The 21373-nt window shown below is 38.4% G+C and overlaps 2 protein-coding genes across 3 annotated transcripts in view; one reads left to right on the plus strand and one right to left on the minus strand.

The window, feature by feature from the left end:
• The window catches only part of NIPBL (NIPBL cohesin loading factor), a 4951262-nt gene that overhangs the window by 1774047 nt on the left and 3155842 nt on the right, over window positions 1-21373 (minus strand). The window lies entirely within an intron of this gene.
• The window catches only part of IST1 (IST1 factor associated with ESCRT-III), a 1439276-nt gene that overhangs the window by 1092558 nt on the left and 325345 nt on the right, over window positions 1-21373 (plus strand). For both annotated transcript variants that reach the window (XM_044069956.1, XM_044069957.1), the window contains exon 2: window positions 10069-10152. The gene's annotated coding sequence lies outside the window, so the exon portion shown is untranslated. The remainder of the gene's footprint in view (window positions 1-10068; window positions 10153-21373) is intronic.

Below are 21373 nucleotides of genomic sequence, written 5' to 3' on the forward strand. Positions count from 1 at the left end.
TCACTTGGAACGTATGCCGTGTAGGTAGGTTTCTGTTATACAGCTGTACTTTGTGGATGATTACTCTCTAGACTGTCATGTCTGTATTTCCACCAGGTGTCTGCATGGTGTTTTTAAAGAATTTCAGATGCCTTCTAATGCAGGCAGTACTATAAATCCACACACACACACACACACACACACTCACACACTCACACACTCACACACTCACACACTCATACTCACACACTCACACACATTCATACTCACACACTCACACACTCACACACTCACACTCTCACACACTCACACACTCACACTCACACACTCACACACTCACACACTCACACACTCACACACTCACACACTCACACACTCACACTCTCACACTCTCACACTCTCTCACACTCTCACACTCTCACACTCTCACACTCACTCACTCACACACTCTCACGCACTCACACTCACACTCACACTCACACTCACACTCACACTCACTCACACTCTCACACTCTCACTCACACTCTCACACTCTCACTCACTCACACTCTCACACACACACACTCTCACACACACATAACTGTACAGCAGTCTTGCAAATCCAGAGTGTTTTTTGCAGTAAACAAGGCCTCTTGCACCCCCAATATGAGAATGAGACTTTTCCCTCCCTGACTGTTTTGCATAGTCAGACTGTAACGTTACTGCCTCTTAGAAAAAGAAATATTACTGAAACAGGAACGAAAACACCTCTCATTCTTTAAACATGAGCAGTGCAAGCTTTTTTTCAAACAAGTACAGCAAAACCATATCACTTCTGTATGGCACAAGCAGTTGAGCAGAAGTACAAGGAAATATCATTTCAAGTAGATGTTCTTCTGGATTCCCTTCAGAATCTCGAAATTCTGAAACCTCGAATTTCGTATGACCAAGACCATATGATCGATGTGTCGAAATATTGAAATTCTGAAACAAATCCAAAAAAAAAAAATGTTAATGTTTCTGCAGGGGGCCTCTGCACCCCCCACACCCCTGCTACTTAAATATTCCAACTCTGAGATCATACTACAGCGAGGGAAAAGGGAAATCTCCCATTCCGCTCTGTATGCAGATCTTCATTCACAATGTCGGGATTCCAAAAGTTTGATCATGTGGTCTCAGCCATATGAAATTCAATCTTTCAGAATTTCGGCATTGTGAAGTGTTCCCAGCCTTCCATATTACTGTTGCAGTATTCATAACCTATGGGATCTCCCACCAAGTATAGCGTTACGTCCGCCAGTATACTAAAGTCTTTAATTTTTATCAGCAGCATGTCAGACGCATGCTGCCAACATCAGTACAAGACAAAAAGGTGACATACGGACACTCCAAGTCAGAATTTTTTGCTGCCAGTCCAAAAGCCGGTTGTATGTCAGTCTGAACACCCTTCACTGTACTGGTTATACCACGCCGTTTGCAGATAAGTACCCCATTGGTGTTCTGTTATGCTGGCTCCCTCTTCTTCTTCTTCCCAAGGTCCTGTATAATATGAAATAGGAGACTCCAAAAATCTTGTTAACTTCCTTTTGACCCAGACAGCACTGGTTCCCCTCTTTTTTTTTTTTTTTTAAAAACCTGGCCAGTAGCAATCCTCACAAGTTACCTCACCAGTTGAATCTTCCCACACGAGATAAGGGGTTTCTCCTTCACCCTCATCTGTCCACTCTTTAGTTGACGCTTTGAGTGATATGGTTTTAATCCTATTTCAACACTATTTCTCAGAGGATGTGTTTAAGGTCCTGCTGGAAGTTAGGAAACCCAACACCAGAAAATTATATGTCCAAATAGAAGAGATTTTCTGTTTGGTGTCTTAGGTTTCACCATCTTTGGGGGCCCTCTCTGGTTCTCTCTTATTTGTTTTGAACTTCTCCATGGTGGCTTTGCATATTCAAAGCTCACTTGTCAGCAATCTCTGCCTGTCTGCCTTTGAACCCTCTGTTGGCCTCTCATTTTGAGGTTAAACAATTCCTGACAGGCATCCTCCAGATTAAGCCAGTAGGAAAGCCTATTCCTCCTTCTTGGGACCTTAATGTTGTTCTTGAGAAATTGACCCACACTCTTTGAACCTGCTTCTGCTGCTTCTTTGTAGCATTGCACTTAGAAGACTCTTTACTGGTTACTCTTGTCTCTTCCACCAAGAGAGTTTCTAAACTCCAAGCCTTGATGGCAGGCTCCCCTTTATTTTTCATAGGGACAGGGTGTGTCTGCATATTAATCCTTCTTTCGTGCCCAAGGTGGTCAATGAGTTGTCCCTTATCAGTCTGTTTAGCTTCCTTCCTTTTTTCCTTCTCCTCAGTCTGCTTGTGTCGGTGCTCTACACACCTTGGAACTTCATAGCTCAGATATTTGGACAAGAGAAAGGCTATTTGTAAATCTGAGCAGTATTAATTTCCTTTCATGCATCATACATAGATTTCAGCAGTTTCTAAGCAAACCATCTCCTCCTAGAATTCAAAAGTAATTTCTTTTTATTGTTCCTTTCTTGATAAGCAGCTTTCTGCCTCTGTTTGGACTCATTCTATTAGGCAGTGGCTTCTTTTGAGGCTTTCATTAAAGGTTTGAACACAAGTTCCATCCTTGAAGCTGCTACTTGGTCTTCTGTGCACTGTCACCAAACATTACAAGTTGGATGTCATTTCCAGAGCCAGGGCAGGTTTTGCCAAGACTATACTTCATGGGCTTGTGGAAGGCTTACAGTAGCTTTTGTATTCTGCCATAGATTATGAATACTGCAACAGTAATATGGAAGGACCTAGTACAGTTGTGCAAAAATCTTACCATGACAGTAGATGCCTTTCCTTTCACTGTTGTAGTATTCAGTTCCTCCCTCCTGTCCCCCTTTTTTCTACATTTTTCTTTTTGGATCAGTTACCCGGCTGAGTGGTCTTTGCCTTTTTCCTTAGGAATCTTCTTTTTCTTTGGATGTACATGTTTTCCCTTCTCCTTAGGATGATTATATTCTTCTGGGACACTTCTATTCTGAGCTTGTAACCTGTGTATGCCATCTTTATATAGCAAAAAAGAAAACCAAACAGATGGAAAACGCTCTCTTTAATAAACAACAAAGCTTTCGGGAATGTCCCTTTACTGTTAAAAACAAGTAATGCTAAAACATTGAATCATAACAGTTTTTCAAAGAACACCACTTGACACAGCCACCCAATGTATGATCTAAGATCAAGACATCATTAAAAATACAATTATTTCTAAAAGGTACAACTTTTATCCACATTTATCACATATATATAAAATACATGCTTAACATTAAAAAGAAAAAGAATAAATTCCTTTTACTTGAAATAATGCATATATTCCTAACAGTCTATTATATATATATATATATATATATATATATATATATATATATATATATATATATATATATATAGATATATATATATATATATATATATATATATATATATATATATATATATATATATAGATATACACATATCTAATATAAACATAATTGATAAAGTAGTTAACTATCTATACTGCTTCTGTCTAAAGTCCAGCATTGGTTTAAGTGTTATTCTATTATTTAATCCTGGTACTCTATCTGTTGCAAGTCTTCTCATCCACTTATATTCAGACATTTCTAACTTATTATTCTGATCCCCAACTCTTAAATTTTATGTATAATTTCTAATACTTGAAATTTAAAATTATGCGACTTACCTTTGTCTATTCTATGTTGTGCTAATGCATTAGATGAAATGTTCCTTTTCATGTCTGACCTGTGTTCAATGATACGGTCTTTTAGACATCTAGAACATTTTCCAACATAGAATCCCTGACATTGTGTGCATGTAGCTAAATACACAACCTTAGTTGTCTTACAGGTTGCTGCACAATTTATTTCATATTTTAATTTACTTATTGGGTGCTCGAAATATTTCTTGTCACAAATATCTGAGCAGCAGCTACAGTTGTAGCAGGGAACTGTTTCTATATTATATATTATTGGAGTAGTTAGATTCACCTTAAAATCTTTAAAACATAACTTTTTTTTTTTTTTAAATTACTCATTTCTATATACAAAGTAAGGTCTGTTACCTAACGGTGCATATAGTTCTGGTTGAACCAATAAAATCCGCCACTTCCTTTTTATTATTGCTTCTACATATTTTGTCATGTTATATGTTGTAATATACCTCACTATAGGAGATGAATTATCTTTGTCAATAATAGCTGAATAGTTACTAAAATAAGGGGCTGCTTGCATCGTTCTAAGCTCCATTATATATTTTTTTCATTTGTGTTGCATTCTCCATATCATATCCTCTATTTTGAAACTCTTGACATACGATTTCCATTTGTTCATTACATTTCTTAGAATCTGTATTTAGCCTGCTAATTCTTAATAATTGGCTTTTTGCAATACCTTTAAATACATGCGCTGCATGCATACTTCTGGTATGCATGTATTTATTCACCTGTATATTCTTTCTATGTGCACAGGTTTCTAGTTTGTTGTTAAAACCCTTGTAAATTTCTACATCTAAGAAAATTATCTTATTCCAAGAATAATTGATAGTAAACTTAAGAAAATTCGTAGTACTATTCAGATATTGAACAAAAGATACCAATTCTTGTTCATCTCCTTTCCATATTAGAAAACCATCATCTACGAAACATTGATAAAAGAGAATGTTACTTTTGAAAATATTATTGTCACCTCTTACATAATATTTTTCCCATTGATTTAATACTATGTTAGCATAAGTATTGGCCATTGGAGTACCCATGGTCACTCCTGACATTTGTAAATATGGCTGCTTGTTAAATAGGAAAACATTTTTTTCCAAAACTCTTTTAATCATGCTTCATAGTGTTTCCACCTCTTTACTCTTCATTTTTACTTCTTCACATAGAAACTCTCAAATTACATTCACACCATAATCATTTGGTATTACTGTGAACAAAGAACTTATATCCAAAGTTACAATCATAAATTCTTTATGGATGTTACTTTCATGCCAAGTCATTGGTATCTTTGATATAGCTAGGACACAGAGGTAGATATTTACTCAGTTTTTCCTGAATATAAATTGACAAAGGTTCTGTTGACCACCCTCTTCCTGAGACAATAAGTCTCATAGGTGGGGTGGTCATTGATTTATGTAATTTTGGTATTCTGTATATTACAGGAATAACTGGAGTAGATGCAGTGAAGTATTTAAATAATTCTAATGTAATTTAATTTTGTATTTGCATTTCATATACATATATATGTATTTCATAAATTATCTTTTTCACCTCCTCAAAGGTTATTTCTTTAAAGGTGTGCACATCATTTAAAAATTGCTTCATTAAATTAGTATATTCATCCTTATCAAAGATGACCATTGCTCCTCCTTTATCAGCTTGCTTAATATCATTATTGATGCATAATTGCTTACAGGCCAATAATTCATCATAAGACATATATTTTTTTTACTTTATACCTACCATTACTGACATCATAATACAGATTTCTCAAATCATCTTCACATAGTGTATAGAAAGCGTCCAAGATATGGTAATTATTGGGAATAAAAGTACTTTTTTTTCTTAAATTTACTTATGTCATTGTGTGAGTCTTTAAACAGCAGTTTCAAGCATAGGTTTCGAACGAAGGTTTTTAAGTCAGTTAGTGCCTCTACAATCGAGTCAGAGCTACAAGGTATAAATTGCAAGCCCTTATTCAATAAACTCTGCGTCACAGTAGTTAAAGACTTGATAAATTCAAAAAGGAGTCATGAAGCTTACCAGTTATCTCTGTCCCTGTTTGCTGTTTGGGAGCAGACTGTCGCTTTTCCTTTTTCCTACAAAAGAGCTGTTTCTTTTTGAGAACGCCCTCTCGATTGTGGGCATTTGTTGAGCTCTACCTTCTCAGGTAATTTCACTAGTATTGGCAACGTATAACAACATGACAAAATATGTAGAAGCAATAATAAAAAGGAATTGGTGGATTTTATTGGTTCAACCAGAACTATATGCACTGTTAGGTAACAGACCTTACCTTGTATATAGAAATATGAGTAATTTAAAAAGGAAGTTATGTTTTAAAGATTTTAAGGTGAATCTAACTACTCCAATAATATATACTATAGGAACAGTTCCCTGCTACAACTGTAGCTGCTGCTCAGGCATTTGTGACAAATATTTTGAGCACCCAGTAAGTAAATTAAAATATGAAATAAATTGTGCAGCAACCTGTAAGACAACTATGGTTGTGTATTTAGCTACATGCACACAATGTCAGGGATTCTATGTTGGAAAATGTTCTAGATGTTTAAAAGACCATATCATTGAACACAGGTCAGACATGAAAAGGAACCTTTCATCTAATGCATTACCACAACATAGAATAGTCAAAGGTAATTCACATAATTTTAAATTTAAAGTATTAGAAATTATACATAAAAATGTAAGACTTTGGGATCAAAATAATAAGTTAGAAATGGCTGAATATAGGTGGATGGTAAGACTTGCAAGCAGATAGAGCACCAGGATTAAATAATAGAATAACACTTAAACCAATGCTGGACTTTAGACAGAAGCAGTATAGATAGTTAACTACTTTATTAATTATGTTTATATTTTATATCAATATATACATATATTGTATGTGTGTGTATGTATGTATATATATATATATATATATATATATATATATATATATATATATGTATATATAAAATAGACTGTTAGGGATATATGTATTTCAAGTAAAATAAATTTTTATTTTTCTTTTTAATGTTAAGCATGTATTATATGTATGTGATTTGATGTGGATAAAAGTTGTACCTTTTAGAAATAATTGTATTTTTAATGATGTCTTAATGATCTTAGATCATACATTGGGTGGCTGTGTCATGTGGTGTTCTTTGAAAAACTGTTATAATTCAATGTTTTAGCATTACTTATTTTTAACACTGAAGAAGGGACATTCCCGAAAGCTTTGTTGTTTATTAAATAGAGCGTTTTCCATCTGTTCGTTTTTCTTTTTTGCTATTTGGAGATATAAGAATCGGTGGGAGTTAACTGGCAGTGAACTTTTTAATTTTATATGTCATCTTTATACCCTGTACTGACCCAGGGGAGCATGTGTGTGACATATGATGATGATAAGAAATAGAGACTTTGGTATTCTGGCTGGATGTAGAGCTATCCTTGGCAGAAGATAATATAGCTTATGAATACTGCAACAGTGAAGGGAAGGCCATCTACTGTTACGGTAAGAGTTTACACAACTGTACTTTTATATGTGAGCAACTGTGATATGAGCAGTCTCATGTCAAGCAACTGAATGTACAGCTTTGGCACATCACTGTTTAGGGTTCTTGCAGAAGATTACACCAGTTTGCTTTGTGGACACTTGTTTCATTACAAAATGTGGCCATTTAGACTTTCTTCAGAGCCCAAAATGTTAACTTGATTCTTGGCAGCCGTGGTGAAGTTGCTGAAGAATCTCCATGTTTTGGGATATCCTTACCACAGTGACAGTATGAAACAAAAGTTCTTTATCTGTGCTCATGTTTGGTAGATGCAAAACTTAAATGCATACAAACTGTCCTTTTACTGTCCTTTACAATTTTGATGAGGAATGGAACCCTTCCTGCAGTCTGCTAATTAACTGTTCATAACTTTGTGGTCAGGTGATATTGGAAATGAGTGAGAACTTGCAAGTCTTTTAATTACAGTACCCACATCTACTGTTGTGTGTGACTGTAGAGTTGTAGTAATAGAAGAGGTGAGAGTCTGGAGGGCATGGCTTTCATGTTGGAAGGTGCAATAGGCTTAAAAGTTGTTATTGTTAGCATCTCTTTACTTTGCACAGTTTTCATCTCCGTTTAGTGATTTTGATGATGTAAGACTTTTTTTTTGTCTTGTTATGATACAGTATTGCTTTCTGTGTGAAGTCTGCATGTCCTCCACGCGGTCGAGTGACGTTCGAAAGACATGCGTAGAATGGGCGTGCCTTCGCTGAAGGTTGGGTGTCGAGCTGGCACCTTGGCACCCGTAAAAAATCTACTGCCAATCATTAGCGGACCGGAGTTCTGCTGTGGCGACCCCTAACCGGGAAAATCTGAAAGAAAACAACATTACTTTTGCGAAAAATATAATGTGAGAGTATCTTCTGTGTGTGGCTTTTTCTACCTGAGTGGCTCCCATTGTCTCCATGAAAGGATTTCCCCATAAAATCCTTATATGTGCAGTTCTGAGAATGACCATAAACTGACAGCATTAATGTCTGATGCATCTCAGGCTATTAGTTGGTACAGAGCTGCATGGTGTTCAGTTTCATTCCTGTTCAAGGAGAGGGCTGTCTAGTTTGAGAGGGTGAACTTGGTCATTGTCTTGTCATGGGTCACTTCATAGATTAACTGATGCAGTAAAAATATATTTCTCTAAGACTTCAAAGAAGGCTCCCATAAGGCCCTACTGCTATATCTGTACTTTGTTTATGAAAAGTTTTTCAGTAGTAACCATATTTTAATTTAGCCATTGTTTTTTACTGTGTTGATGTGATGGATCTCCCTTCTCAGTAAACATTGTGTCAAGCATTTATTAGTCCTAAATTTTCAGTTTCCATTTTTGTCCATCCCAATCTGATTTCTTAAATTTCATGTTTTTTTTTCTATTTCTTTGCTCCATTGCATACCAACAAAATGCTTCTTCAGTGTGGCTAATGTCTGGAAATCTCGAATAATCACTTTTGTTTGATAAGACTACAGATAAACTGATGGGTGAACCATACTGTTTGGTGATCACTTGTCTCCAAAATGGCTGATTCATCTGAGATTTTCCTATTTCTCGTGCTTTTAAGAGCACCAATGCCAAAAATGCTGTTTTTCAAGGCTGTACCATTTGAGACTTGACTATTGCTACTTATTGACACATTTCCACTTAGTTGTAGCTGCAGTCAGAGTGCTCCAGTAAACATCTCCTATGTTAACTTTTCCATTGTTTGTTACTTCATAGGATCTTATCACTGCTATGGACTTGAACCCAGGACCTACTAAACATTAGGCCGTATATCTACCCATATAGCTACTTGGTCATAATGCTAACTTGCTCTTCCATGTATTCAAACCCTGCACCTACTGCACATGAGGCCATAACTCTACCCATTTAGCCATGTGGATATGTTCTACTATGTTTCCTGTATGTTCTACTGTTTTCCTTGTCTTTTGACTCATAATGACTAAGGGCTTTGTGGATAACTTCTGTGAAGACTGTGCTGCCATTACCACTTTTCATTGTAGCCTGCAGGGTTCCCTGTGTATTTGTTCTCTTGCTTTGATCTCCTTGCTTACTTACTGGGTCAGACCTCCTCACTTTTGTTTGTCCCCCCTTTTTTTTTTTTTTTTTTTTTTTGGGATATTGGGATTATATGCTTACTTTAATCATGGTATTTTGCTGTGTCACAATTCAGAATGACTTGTACATTGAAAATTATAGTCTATCTTCAGCTGTTGTCCATCTTTCAGATTTTAGAGATTTTCATTCTGCTTTTTTGTCTACATTCATTCTTTGTGATGTTCTTTGTTGTGCCTGTCAAACCTCTTTTATCCTGCTTTGAATTATGTGGATATGATTTGAAACCACACTCTAATACCGTAATTATACTGTCTTTTTCAAACCCAAAAGTTTTCTTCCTTACTGATCTGCTGTTTGTATTCACTTCATTACAGTATGTGATCACCCACTAGGAAGCCTCAGAGATGTAAAGCTTTCTGAGCTGTTGGATGGTGAATTTTATTGTATGGCCACGTTATTGACCCTACAGAAACATTCCTTGGAAATGCCCCATTTAAAATGCTGGGTTGCAGTCACCATTTTATTTAATTCGTCTTTAGTTATTTGAGGCACTTTCTTTGTCAATGTCAAACCTCAGTTTGTCTATATATGTAGTAGTGGTACAATATGTGACCTGGGTCACGAATGAAAAAAGTTACTGGACCGGTCCACCTACTAGGTTAACAAATGTAAAATAACATTGTAAATAATGTACGTTTGTTTTTGGAGTTAATTTTCACCATGTTTGCTTCCTTGTAGGTTTCTGACCAGCTTTGTGCAAAATACAGTAAAGAGTATGGGAAGCTTTGCAGGACGAACCAGATAGGAACGGTTAATGAGCGGGTATGGAAGCACATTATTTTGCTTTTGGTAGATTATGCTTTTTTCCTGAATGTGAAAAATACCATGGTTATAAAGAGGGAAATGCTTCATCTGACAGGATTAAACATTTTTGAGCACTGTCTCCCACTTTGTCATATTTGATGTTCTTTGTGTTTCACTATTGCAGTCATTACATTTTGGTAATCTGCTGGCATGTTGCCCTTAGTCGGCTTGATTAACAAAGTCTTGGGGTCCTGCGTCAGTTGCTGTCCCTTCTTCCATGACGTCAGGTCATCAAGGGGTATAAAACATGCAGCCGACGCCATTAGATCAGTCTTTCTTGCTGCTCTGTACCTGAAGCAGAAGCAGTTCGCAAGTGCCGGTCGTCCGACTTCTGAAATTTTCATTTTTGAGTTTCAGTATCGAAGTCTTCAACGAAAAGCTAAGTATTTTGTTGGGGAAACTTTTTCTTTCTCCTTACCAATGTCAGTAAAAGTTAATAATTGCATTACTTGTGGGAAGCAAATACCTAATAAGGGTTCTCATTTGTACTGTATTCCTTGCCTAGGCCCTGACCACAATGTGCCTTGCTGTCGGTTTTGTGTTAAATTTAATCAATGCACAATTAAATGTCAGTATATTTTTGACTCAAGATTTAACTCTCCAGAAATTTCATTGGTTAGCAATCCGACTACCGGAATACCTAAAAAGCGCAAAGAAAAAGACAGAGACAGACCGAGGTCCAGAACCGACGACGGTTCGCCGGTATTCAGTGAGGTGCTTTCGCAGCCCCTGATACCTGCTATTTTTGATTTGCAGGCCTCTACTGAGACCCATTCTGAGTCCAGTATGCCGCGAGATGCTTTAAGTATTGAACCCGAGGATGTCTCTACCTTAGATGGGTCCGGAGCCGCTGTGCAGGCACCGGCTTTTGAGGGTGTTTTCAGGCCTAAAGATTTGTATATTAAACCGATGCCAGCTTCAAAACTAAGGCCAAAATCTACTTCTATGTCTAAAAAACAGACGCTTGGCCCACGTGTGCAGGCCCCAATGCCTAAAAACAAATGATCAAAATGGCTGAAGATGTAATTACCTTGATCAGGGGTAGCCATCCCCCTCCTGCTTAGAGGCCTAGGCAAGGCACTGACTATGAATCTTCATATCAGGTTTCTATGTCTTCTGCTGCTTCTTCTGAACAGGATTTATCTATACCTACTTATGAGGACTCTGATGCAGAAGATCCCATCCCTTATGCTTCTCCCCCTGAGGATTTCTCTTTTGGAGAAACTTTACATACCTTAAGGGAACACTTCCACTGGGAAAGTCAGGATTTCTCTGAATCTAAAAAGAGACTTAGGGATTTTCTTCTTCTTCCTCAGCATAGGCCTTTGGCTATACCTCCTGTTCTAGACATTGTTGTTGATGTTTTTTCAGAATCTAGTATGACTCCTGATTCTCTGCCTCCGGCTCCTAGTAAGCCGGACAGATACTACAGGGTTCCTGACTCCCACAAATTCCTTTTCAAAAATCATACTGCTGATCCTGAAACTATTTCTCAGGATCCCAAGGGCTTAAGGCCTCTACTGCTAAAAATCCTACTCCTCTTTACAGAGATTCCAGGGCGCTGGATAGATGGGGTAAGAAGGTTTACACGTCTGCAACCTTGGCAATCGGGGCTTTAAACTGTCAATTGCATATGCTTAAATATCAACAGCATGTCATGGGACTACTTAAACAGAAAATGATGTTGATCTGTGTGTGGAAAATAGAGTTGCAGGATTTATTACATTCAGCTGAACAAGTTAGAAAACATACTTTGCAATGTGGTTTTGATTCTTTGGAGGCCTCTTGTAGGGCTACTGTAACTGGATCTGTGATAAGAAGGCATACTTGGCTCAAAGAGCAAAATCTGCCCGACAATGTTGAAGCAAAACTGTTGGATGCTCCTTTACAACAGGACAGTCTCTTTGGTAGTATGGCTGAAGAAATTTTAAAAAAAGATGGAAGATAAAGCTAAATCTATGCAAACTGTGAAAGATTTCTTACAAGTGCAGCCACCCAGATTTAGTAGGCACTGGCCTACTGAGAACTGGTCCTTTCCAGTTCCCTCAAGAGCCACTCAAGTCAAATCCAGACATTCCAAAGGCTCTAGGTTTCAGTCACAAGGACCTTTTAGAACAAAACAGTGGGGTGCCTCCACCTCCAAACCTGGAAGCAACAAGGCACCTCCCTATGGTAAACAGTCTCAATGACTTTCCTCTACAATCACCAAGCACTTACCTTTTGGCCGCCCATTTGGGGGGAAAACTGGCACTTCATGCACAAAACTGGCAACTGATTACCCAGGACAAATGGGTTTTAAATGTAGTATCCAGGGATACAGATTTCATTTCCATACATTGCCAGTCCCAAACGGATGGCCAGATCTGCCTCCAAATCAGTGGGCAGAGGCCCAGAAACAAGTTCTGTCCCTCATGAATATGGGGGCTATTCAATCAGTACCAGAGGAAGAAAAGGAACAAGGTTTCTATTAAAGACTTTTCCTGGTACCCATAAAAGGCACATCACAGCGTTCCAATTCTGGATTTATCCACTCTAAATACTTTTCTGGACATTCCAAAATTCAAGATGCTGACTCTTCAACAGTTACTATCTATGCTAGGCAAAGATGCCTGGTTCATAACTCTAGACTTAAAAAGGCTTACCTGCATATCCCAGTCGGGGAATCTTGCAGAAGATACCTCTGCTTCAAAGAGGCTACTTGCATTACCAGTTCTCTGCACTGCCCTTTGGCTTATCTACTGCACCCAGGGTCTTCACAAAGTGCCTGGCTCCAGTAATCACATTTTGCAGGCAAAGAAATATTCAAATATATCCGTACCTGGAAGATTGTCTAATTCGGGCAGAAAATAAGGACATTCTTCTAAAGCATCTGGCTTTTGTAAAAAGGGTTCTAACTTGTCTAGGGTGCACCATAAATGAAAAGAAATCACAACTGGTCCCCCCTCAAAAAATTACATTCCTGGGTGCAAGCTTGAATACAACTGCCCAGATGACTTGCCTTACGCCAGAAAAACAGATTCAATTGGTGACTTATTTCAAACAGGTGGCCACAAAAGCCCTGCTATCTGCAAGGCAAATTCTGCAAGCCTTGGGGTTCATGGCCTCCTGCATTCTTCTAATTCCGTATGCAGGACTGCATATGAGGAAACTTCAGTGGTACTTAAAAAGTTTATGGAGTCACCATTGTCACAGCCTGGGAAACAGCGATTCCTATTGTACCTTGCCTGCAACTAGAGTTCCTATGGTGGGCAGAAGCCTGCCACCAAAACAAGGGACTGTCATTCACTCCACTCCCTGCTGCCCAAACCCTAACTACAGACTCATCAGTCTATGCTTGGGGGGCTCATCTGACAGGGAAATGCATTCAGGGCAAATGGAGCCCAAATCAAATGCACCTACATATCGGTCAGAAAGAGATGCTAGCTGTACAGAATGCTCTGACAGCCTTCAAGGACTACCTTCATCCAGGACAACTACTGATAGACAACACCACAGTCATGTGGTACATAAGCAGGGGGGTGCACATTCCTACCCCCTTTGCAGACTAGCCATGGCATTGTGGAACATGGCCTTGACTTATCAAGTACATCTGCAAGCTCAATTCCTGCCAGGAAAGCTAAATACTCTGGCAGACTAACTAAGCAGAAGTCTTATGGACCCACACAAATGGAAATTGGAACCACAAGTTTTCAACATGTTGACTCACAAATGGAGCCCAGACATAGATCTTTTTGCCTCACCCCAGAACTAGTAGTTGGACAAATTCTGCACAAGAATTCATCACAAAAAAGCTTGGAAAGTGGGTGCTCCGTCATTCCGCTGGAAAAACCTATCAGTCTATGCTTTTCCCCTCTGCCTTTGCTCTCCAAAGTCCTACTAAAAGCCAGACAGGACAAACCAAAAATTATTCTGATTGCTCCAGACTGGCCTCGCCAACACGGGTACCCACTTCTGCGCAATGTGTCACACCTTCCTCCATGGCACCTGCCTCAGACACCTTACCTACTGTCTCAGCAGAACTACCAAATTCTGCACACTCAGCTCCAAACTTTGAACCTTGCAGTGTGGCTAATCAACTAATTTCACCCTTGACATCTCTCCGCAAACCTGTGATGGATGTCATTTTGGAGGCTAGAAGGCCTAGTACTAGAAAATCTTATGCTGACAAATGGAAAAAATTCTGTGCCTGGAACCAATCACAAGGAATAATAAGCACAGCAATGCTCAATATTCCTCCGATTCTGCAATACTTAACTGAGATGCTTCACAAGGGTCTATCTTTTTCTTCCATAAAAATCCATGCCTCTGCCATTTCAGCTCATTACAACACAGAACCCTCCCCTCTTCTCTCATCCTCTGCTAAGGCAGTATCTCAGAGCGGCCAAAAATTTAAGACCTCCCAGGAGAGCACCAACTCCTGCATGGGACCTCAATTTTGTTTTGGAAAAACTCACTCTACCTCCTTTTGAGCCAGCTGCTACTGCGGACCTAAAATTTCTCTCTTGGAAAACAGCTTTCCTTTTAGCAGTCACTTCAGCTAGAAGGATTTCAGAATTACAGGCTCTTATGGCAGTGGAACCTTTCATTATTTTACATCCGGACAGGGTGGCTCTCCGGACCAATCCATCCTTTATGCCTAAGGTGGTATCCAGTGTGGCTCTTAATCAGACCATTCATCTGCCAACTTTCTTTCCCAATCCACAGAACAAGGGTGAGCGGATTCTGCATTCATTGGATGTACACAGACAACTTAGATTCTACTTAAACAGGACATAATCTCTATGAAAATCTGAATAACTATTGGTGGCATTTGCTGCAGGGGCAGAGGGGAAGGCTATTTCAAAGCAGACCATTTCCAAATGGATAAACCATTGTATTTGTTTCTGCTATATGCACCATGGTAAACCTATCCCCAAGGGGATCATATCTCATTCCACCAGGGCTGCATCTACGTCTGCAGCCTTTCTCAGAGGGGTTCCTACCAGAGACATTCTAGAAGCTGCTACCTGGAGCTCAGTTCATACGTTCACCAAACATTACCATTTACCTCTCTTCTGTAAATCCAGAGCTGGCTTTGCTACTGCTGTCCTGCAGGGCCTTATAGCTGCTCCTAATGCTGTATAAATCCATCCTCACAATCATAGCTTTGGGATTCTACCCAAATGTAATGACTGCAACAGTGAAACATGAAAAACATAAATCAGTTGTGTACACTTAGCATAAATGTAGATGTTTGAGTGTATTCACTGTTGCAGTCCTGGTTACCCACCCTCCAACCCCCTGTTTTCTCTAACTATACCTCTCCTTTCTTCTGCTATGATTAAAAGCCTTTTTGGTGTATTTGCTTTTGTTTAGAGGTGTCTGTTTTGTGTTTTTAAATTATTTTATATATACATATATATATATATATATATATATATATATATATATATATATATATATATATATATATATATATTTTTTTTTTTTTTTTTTTTTTTTGCTCCCCCATTTGGGGGACCACCTGACATCTGGGGCAAGAAAAACTGATGTAATGGTGTCGGCTGCATGTTTTAGACCCCTGACGACCTGACGTCATGGAAGAAGGAACAGCAACTGATGCAGGACCCAAGACTTTGTTAATCAGGCCGACTGAGGGCAACCTGCCAGCAGATTACCCAAATGTAATGACTGCAACAGTGAATACACTCTCTAACATCTACATTTATGGTAAGTGTACACAATTGTACTTTCTGTATTTTATGTTAACAAATGTAATTTTTAAGTTCCCTAGTGTCCTGTTACTTGTTTGCGTAAATTAACGGCAGACATACAGCCTCCCATTTAAACTGAAGCTGTGATTCCAAAGCTAGAAGTTGTTAATGAAATAAGAGTTTATAAATGCTTTTAAAAGTCTTGCAGCACATAACAGCAGAGGCATATAAACTTAGAATTATTCACAGTAAACTTGTTAGTGAATTCAGACCAAACATAAATTTGCTGATATAATTAATAATAAAATAGTACTTGCTTTAAAATGCATCCTGTTTCAACTAAAAATGTCTTTTCTGGATGACCTTGTAGGTTTTAGAGCAGGTTCTTTATTATCTGAAGAAGAAATAAGCTGCATAGGATGGAACCATGAGTAGGATATGGCATCTGAGTTTACTCAGCCAGCTGACCTGTAGCAATTTTTTTTTTTTTTTTTTTTTTAAGGAACTGTGTGATTTGGGGTTTTGACTTGTACCCCTGCTTCATTATAGCTTCCCTGAGCCCTTCCATGCTCCTGTAGTATTGTCACTTGTCATGCAGCCTCATCTGGAAGTTTAATCCCCTCCAGGCAGGGCTCACTAGCTCCCCCTTTACTGGTGGCAGTTTGGGTTCCTACTGAAGGCAAGTGAGCCTGAGAACTGCCACTGGTACTTGCACTGGCTGGATGTGAATAAGTTAGGCCGTTTTCCATTGCCTACTGGTGTCATACTTTGGAGACTGAATTAGCAGTGAGGTGTAACCATGGGAGTATCCCCTTTTTTGAATGGCTGTACCTCCCAGATCTTCACAGTCATGAAGACTGGTGTTTTTTTGACCCCTGGCCTCCACTGGAGCTACAAAGAATGCTCTACCCTTACCTGCATGTTCGCCTTTGTCCCTCCCTTCAGTGAAAGGCAAGTAAGCAAAGACTTGTCACCCTTTTCCCTTTCCTGTGATAGCTCTAGAAGGTGCCCTTGTTGCTAATCGAGCTCTGCTCTCATTCAGAGCTCCATCCTACTGCACTAATGGAGCTGATGACAGAGTCTTACTTTTTTATTTTTATAAAGTTTTTTTTTAAGATCCAAGCAGCTGACCATCAGCTGCTACTCCAAGTCTGCTTTATCTAACTCGCTTCTCATGGGTCATTTTTTGACCTATGTTCTGGGCCAGTGTGGAGCCTCAGGCACCCTGAGGCAGCATCGCACTGCTGCTGAGGAGAGTTTTTCTGCTCTTATGTTCCTGCCCCCTACAAATGCACACCAGTCCCAGGGAAAGACGTGCTGTGGGCTTGCAGTAGTATTGTCCCAGTGCTGCAACAATTCAGCCACAGCCCTGCTTCCCCCAAAAGACACAAGTGCTTCCTCAGCTTCATAAAGGATAAATCACAGTGTGCATCTGAATATGCTCCTAACACCTGGGATAGGCATGCCCATCCTTCCTGCTTGCACTAAAAAGTGCCTGATTTGCAAATGGAAGTGTGGTCACTTGGGCAATTGTCGGGGCTTTACTTGTCTATGCCAACAACACAGGTTTACTGTTTTTTTCTTTGTGAAGATTGTTTGCTACATTGATGTGTTCTTTACAAAATTATGTATCGTCTTTAATAAATTAAGTGCTGTTTATTGACAGATGAATAAAATGTAGAACTTGAGAGAAACTTTGCAGCACTTAATCCTAGTATTGCTGCATCCTTGACACATGGTTCAAATAGTGTGAATGTGAGTTGACTAGAGAAGGATATGTCTTAAATTTGGAAGTTCAGAAATAGCAGATGGTTTGCAACATCTGTAAAGAGGACTCTAGCAGAAATTTGCCGTTAGGTACTTCAAAAATGATGCTGTAAATGCTTATAAACTTGGTAGAAGTACTTTTTCTTAAATAGGGTTCTACTATACTACCACCCTTAGGCTTCAGAGAAAGACTTTTTGATACATTTCTTGAATTTATTGCATATCAGTATTGTTGCAGCAGTAGGTAGAACTATAGTGATAAATTTTCTTGGTGATGGTTATGCCCTTAGTCCCGTAGGGCAGTACTACAATATTAATAAAACAATTGAAGTAAGAATGCATGACTTGTGCACTTTACTTTTTGCCTTTTTCACAGTCCTGCTGTTGTAGCTTTTTATAAGCTGCAAATAAAAACATGTAGCAAGCACCTTAATGTTTTGTATAAACTAGAACTCATTATCTCTGTTACAATAGTAGGTGTGTTCGTTTAAATAAAATACTAAAGTAATTCTTAAGACGCACACAAATAAAAATGGTGTACAGTTAAAAAATGTATTCTCTTGCAGTTTATGGGATTCAGTTTCCATAGCTTTTTACTTAATGACTTTTATGTTAATGATATACCCATGCCCAGTCTTGGATTATTTCTTAATTTTAAATCGGATTTTGGATATAGTATAGGTAGGCCTGGCAGGTCTGTGATCATGGATATTGGTGTAGTTTATGTATATATTTCAACAGTCCTTCATGAAAGGATGAAATTGCTTGAAGTTTAGAGCTGTATTGTGGGAAATATAATCTTTAAAAGGATTGGAAATTTAATTTAAGCTGTAAGGAAAATACAGAGAAAGGGCAACAGAAAAGATTCTTGTTTGGTAATATTTGATTGCAAGCAAAAAAACAGTGTGTATACTAGTACCTGAAAATTTTGGGGGTTTTTTTACATATAGATTCTTTTACTCTGCTTTTCAGACTATGTGGCTGTTTTGGAAGATTCATTGCAAAATGCTTTAATAGTAACACTTGGTAAAGATATCAGTAGTTTAAAATTTTTTTATGAACTATGGAGAATTATTTAAGAAATGTATGGAAGTATTATGGGATAAATTTCATTAAAGTCCATATTTTCAAGATTTGACATCACAGTAGCTATCTTTTAAGGGCAAGTACAAATCTAAATACAAGAGTACTTTAGACATCATGAGGAGTTTATTAGGCAGTCACACACTGATACAGAATTTCATGATTTGTTTTATTAGATTAAGTGGACTTTATGAAAATATATTTTTTTACAAAAAAACATTTTTACTAAATTATCATGCGTGACACGGTCTTACATTTGTATAAATGAAATTAAATCATAGTGGTACAGTCTCAGTTGCAGACATTATACCTTACAAACCATGCCAACACAACTGTAGCTGCAAAAATTATTCATCACATTTAATGTATCCAGTCATTGTCAGTCAACCATTACATAACTCATTCAGAGCCTGCCTTCTTTTAAACATCATTCCTCCTCTGCATGTAGTCGTCCCACATTTCCCTTTTTTCCCGTGTAATTTGCTCGTACCCTTTTCTTAAGATCCCACTTCCAGTTGTTTTATCGTTGTTACTTCTAGTAAAGTTGGTTTAGACTTTGATTTCCATTTTCTAGATATTGCTTTTTTTTGTCAGCCATCATAATTAGACTCAGCAAGGACTTACTATGTCTAGGCAATTCCATCTTATCATTCATCTGTATCATAGCTCAAAAAAATAATTTCCCTAGTCACTCCAGTTTGCTCAGCCAGCATCTCTGACAGAGCAGTCTGCAAGGAATCTTTAAAGTCAGCCAACTCATTACACTCCCAGAAAATGTTACCATTTACCTCTTTCTACTTTATGAAAATGTATTTGTCAAAAATGAAAGACAACCTCAAGAAAAGAAAGGTGTCTGGAGACAGAAAATGATGGTTAAGAGCATAAAGAAGAAAATAAATGTCTTGTTAGCTAACACAGTGAAGAGGGGAAAAAATGTTTTTTATTGGCTCAAAAAGAAGTGCTGTAGCCAAGAACAGATTATGGAAACAGTGAAAGATTTTTGTACTGAAGTTGTATGAGGAAGGAAAGGATTTACCTGAACAGGTCCATAGATGTAATTGTTAGTTTAATGAAGAGAGACACAGGAGTCAGACAGGACCCAGGAAGATAAGATTGGAGAAACAACCTTCCTCAAAGAGGCTGTTCATTAGTGGTGTCCCACAGGGCTCTGTGCTGGGTCTGCTTCTCTTTGACATCTGTTTTTCAGGTGTCAGGGCCCTCTGGCTTACCAAATTTGCAGATAATTGCAAGCTAGGAGCAGTCATAGAAGCTTCTCAATATAAAAACGTCTTACAGGAATGATTGGTGCCAAAGTCGTAACTTAAAACTCAATGCCAAGAAATGCATAATGGTACCTTTTGGGAAGTCATCCACACAGGGAAACTACCTCATTGATAAAACACCTATAAAAATGGTCACAGTAGTCAAGGATATGTGGACTCGTGCAGATAGTAACCTGGCTTTCCACCAGCGTATATCTAAAATAGTAAGAAAATCATTCTGTATCACTCAGCTTATAAGTAAGGGCATGGTATCAAGGTCCAGTGAAGACGTAGTGCCACTAAACTCGCTCATCATTGAGTTTAATGTCCTCTTGTGCAAGTACTTGAACAGACATATGCAACAACTGGAATGTCCACAGAAGTTCTTCACAAAAGCAATACACAAAAACACAATGTTCTATGTAGACCACCTCAAAGCCCTGTCTCTGTACTGTGTTTCCTACAGACAGATGAAAGGCAATTTATGCCTTGCATACAAGGCATCATTGGATCCTGCCCTGATGGTCCTTTTGCATGTCCTCAAAGTGAACAGCAACAGAACTACTAGATCTAAAGATTAAAACTTTGCTTGTAACTTAAATGGGACATGGAGGGACAGCTGTGTGTATCAGAGAGTCCCTATTCTGTGGAGTAGGCTTCCCATCCTTGTGAAGCAGAGCCATATCCTAACCCTATTCAAGTGCAACCTAGACCAGTGGATGGGAAATTCACACCTGGTCTGACATCTATGTCTGTGATGGACAGAGACAGCCATTAATGCCCTAACACATGCCTCTTAAAATAACCCACAAGACGCAATAACTTGTGCGAAACATTTGGGTTGCATGACTGGATTTACAATGGTCCCATTGGTCATTAGCCTAGTGTACACCTATAAACCTATGACAGAAAATTTAGAGAAAGTATTGGTAAAGTAAGAACTTTAACTTAAGTCGAGCCTATCACTAAGGAGAAGGAAGGGGGACATTTACTGCCATCTGGTAATTCAAAGAATGGGGTTGGGAGCGTGGCCAAAGGGTTAAGGTGTTTGCTTTACAAACGCAAGGTGCAGGGTTTGAGTCTCACAAGGGATAATTGGCTAGGCTTAAAATGGCTCGCAAGGGCAGTTAGCTTAGTACTAATACATATATGAACCATTGATTATGAAAAACTTCCATGTACTTTGTGTTAATTTAATTCAAGTAATGCCATTTGTTAATGGCTGCCTAGGACATCTGCTAGCATGACTAGGGATGTAAAGCAAGGGTCTGTGTTTGGTGATGAATGCAGTTGTATCCAGATATACAAAAGAAATGGATCAGAAGAGGTTGGACTCTGGTCCAGGTTTGAGCAATCCATCCATTTTGGTCTGTG

Source organism: Protopterus annectens, chromosome 1.part0 (assembly GCF_019279795.1).
Source record: "Protopterus annectens isolate FY-2018-M chromosome 1.part0, PAN1.0, whole genome shotgun sequence".
Classification (NCBI taxonomy): Eukaryota; Metazoa; Chordata; order Ceratodontiformes; family Protopteridae; genus Protopterus; species Protopterus annectens.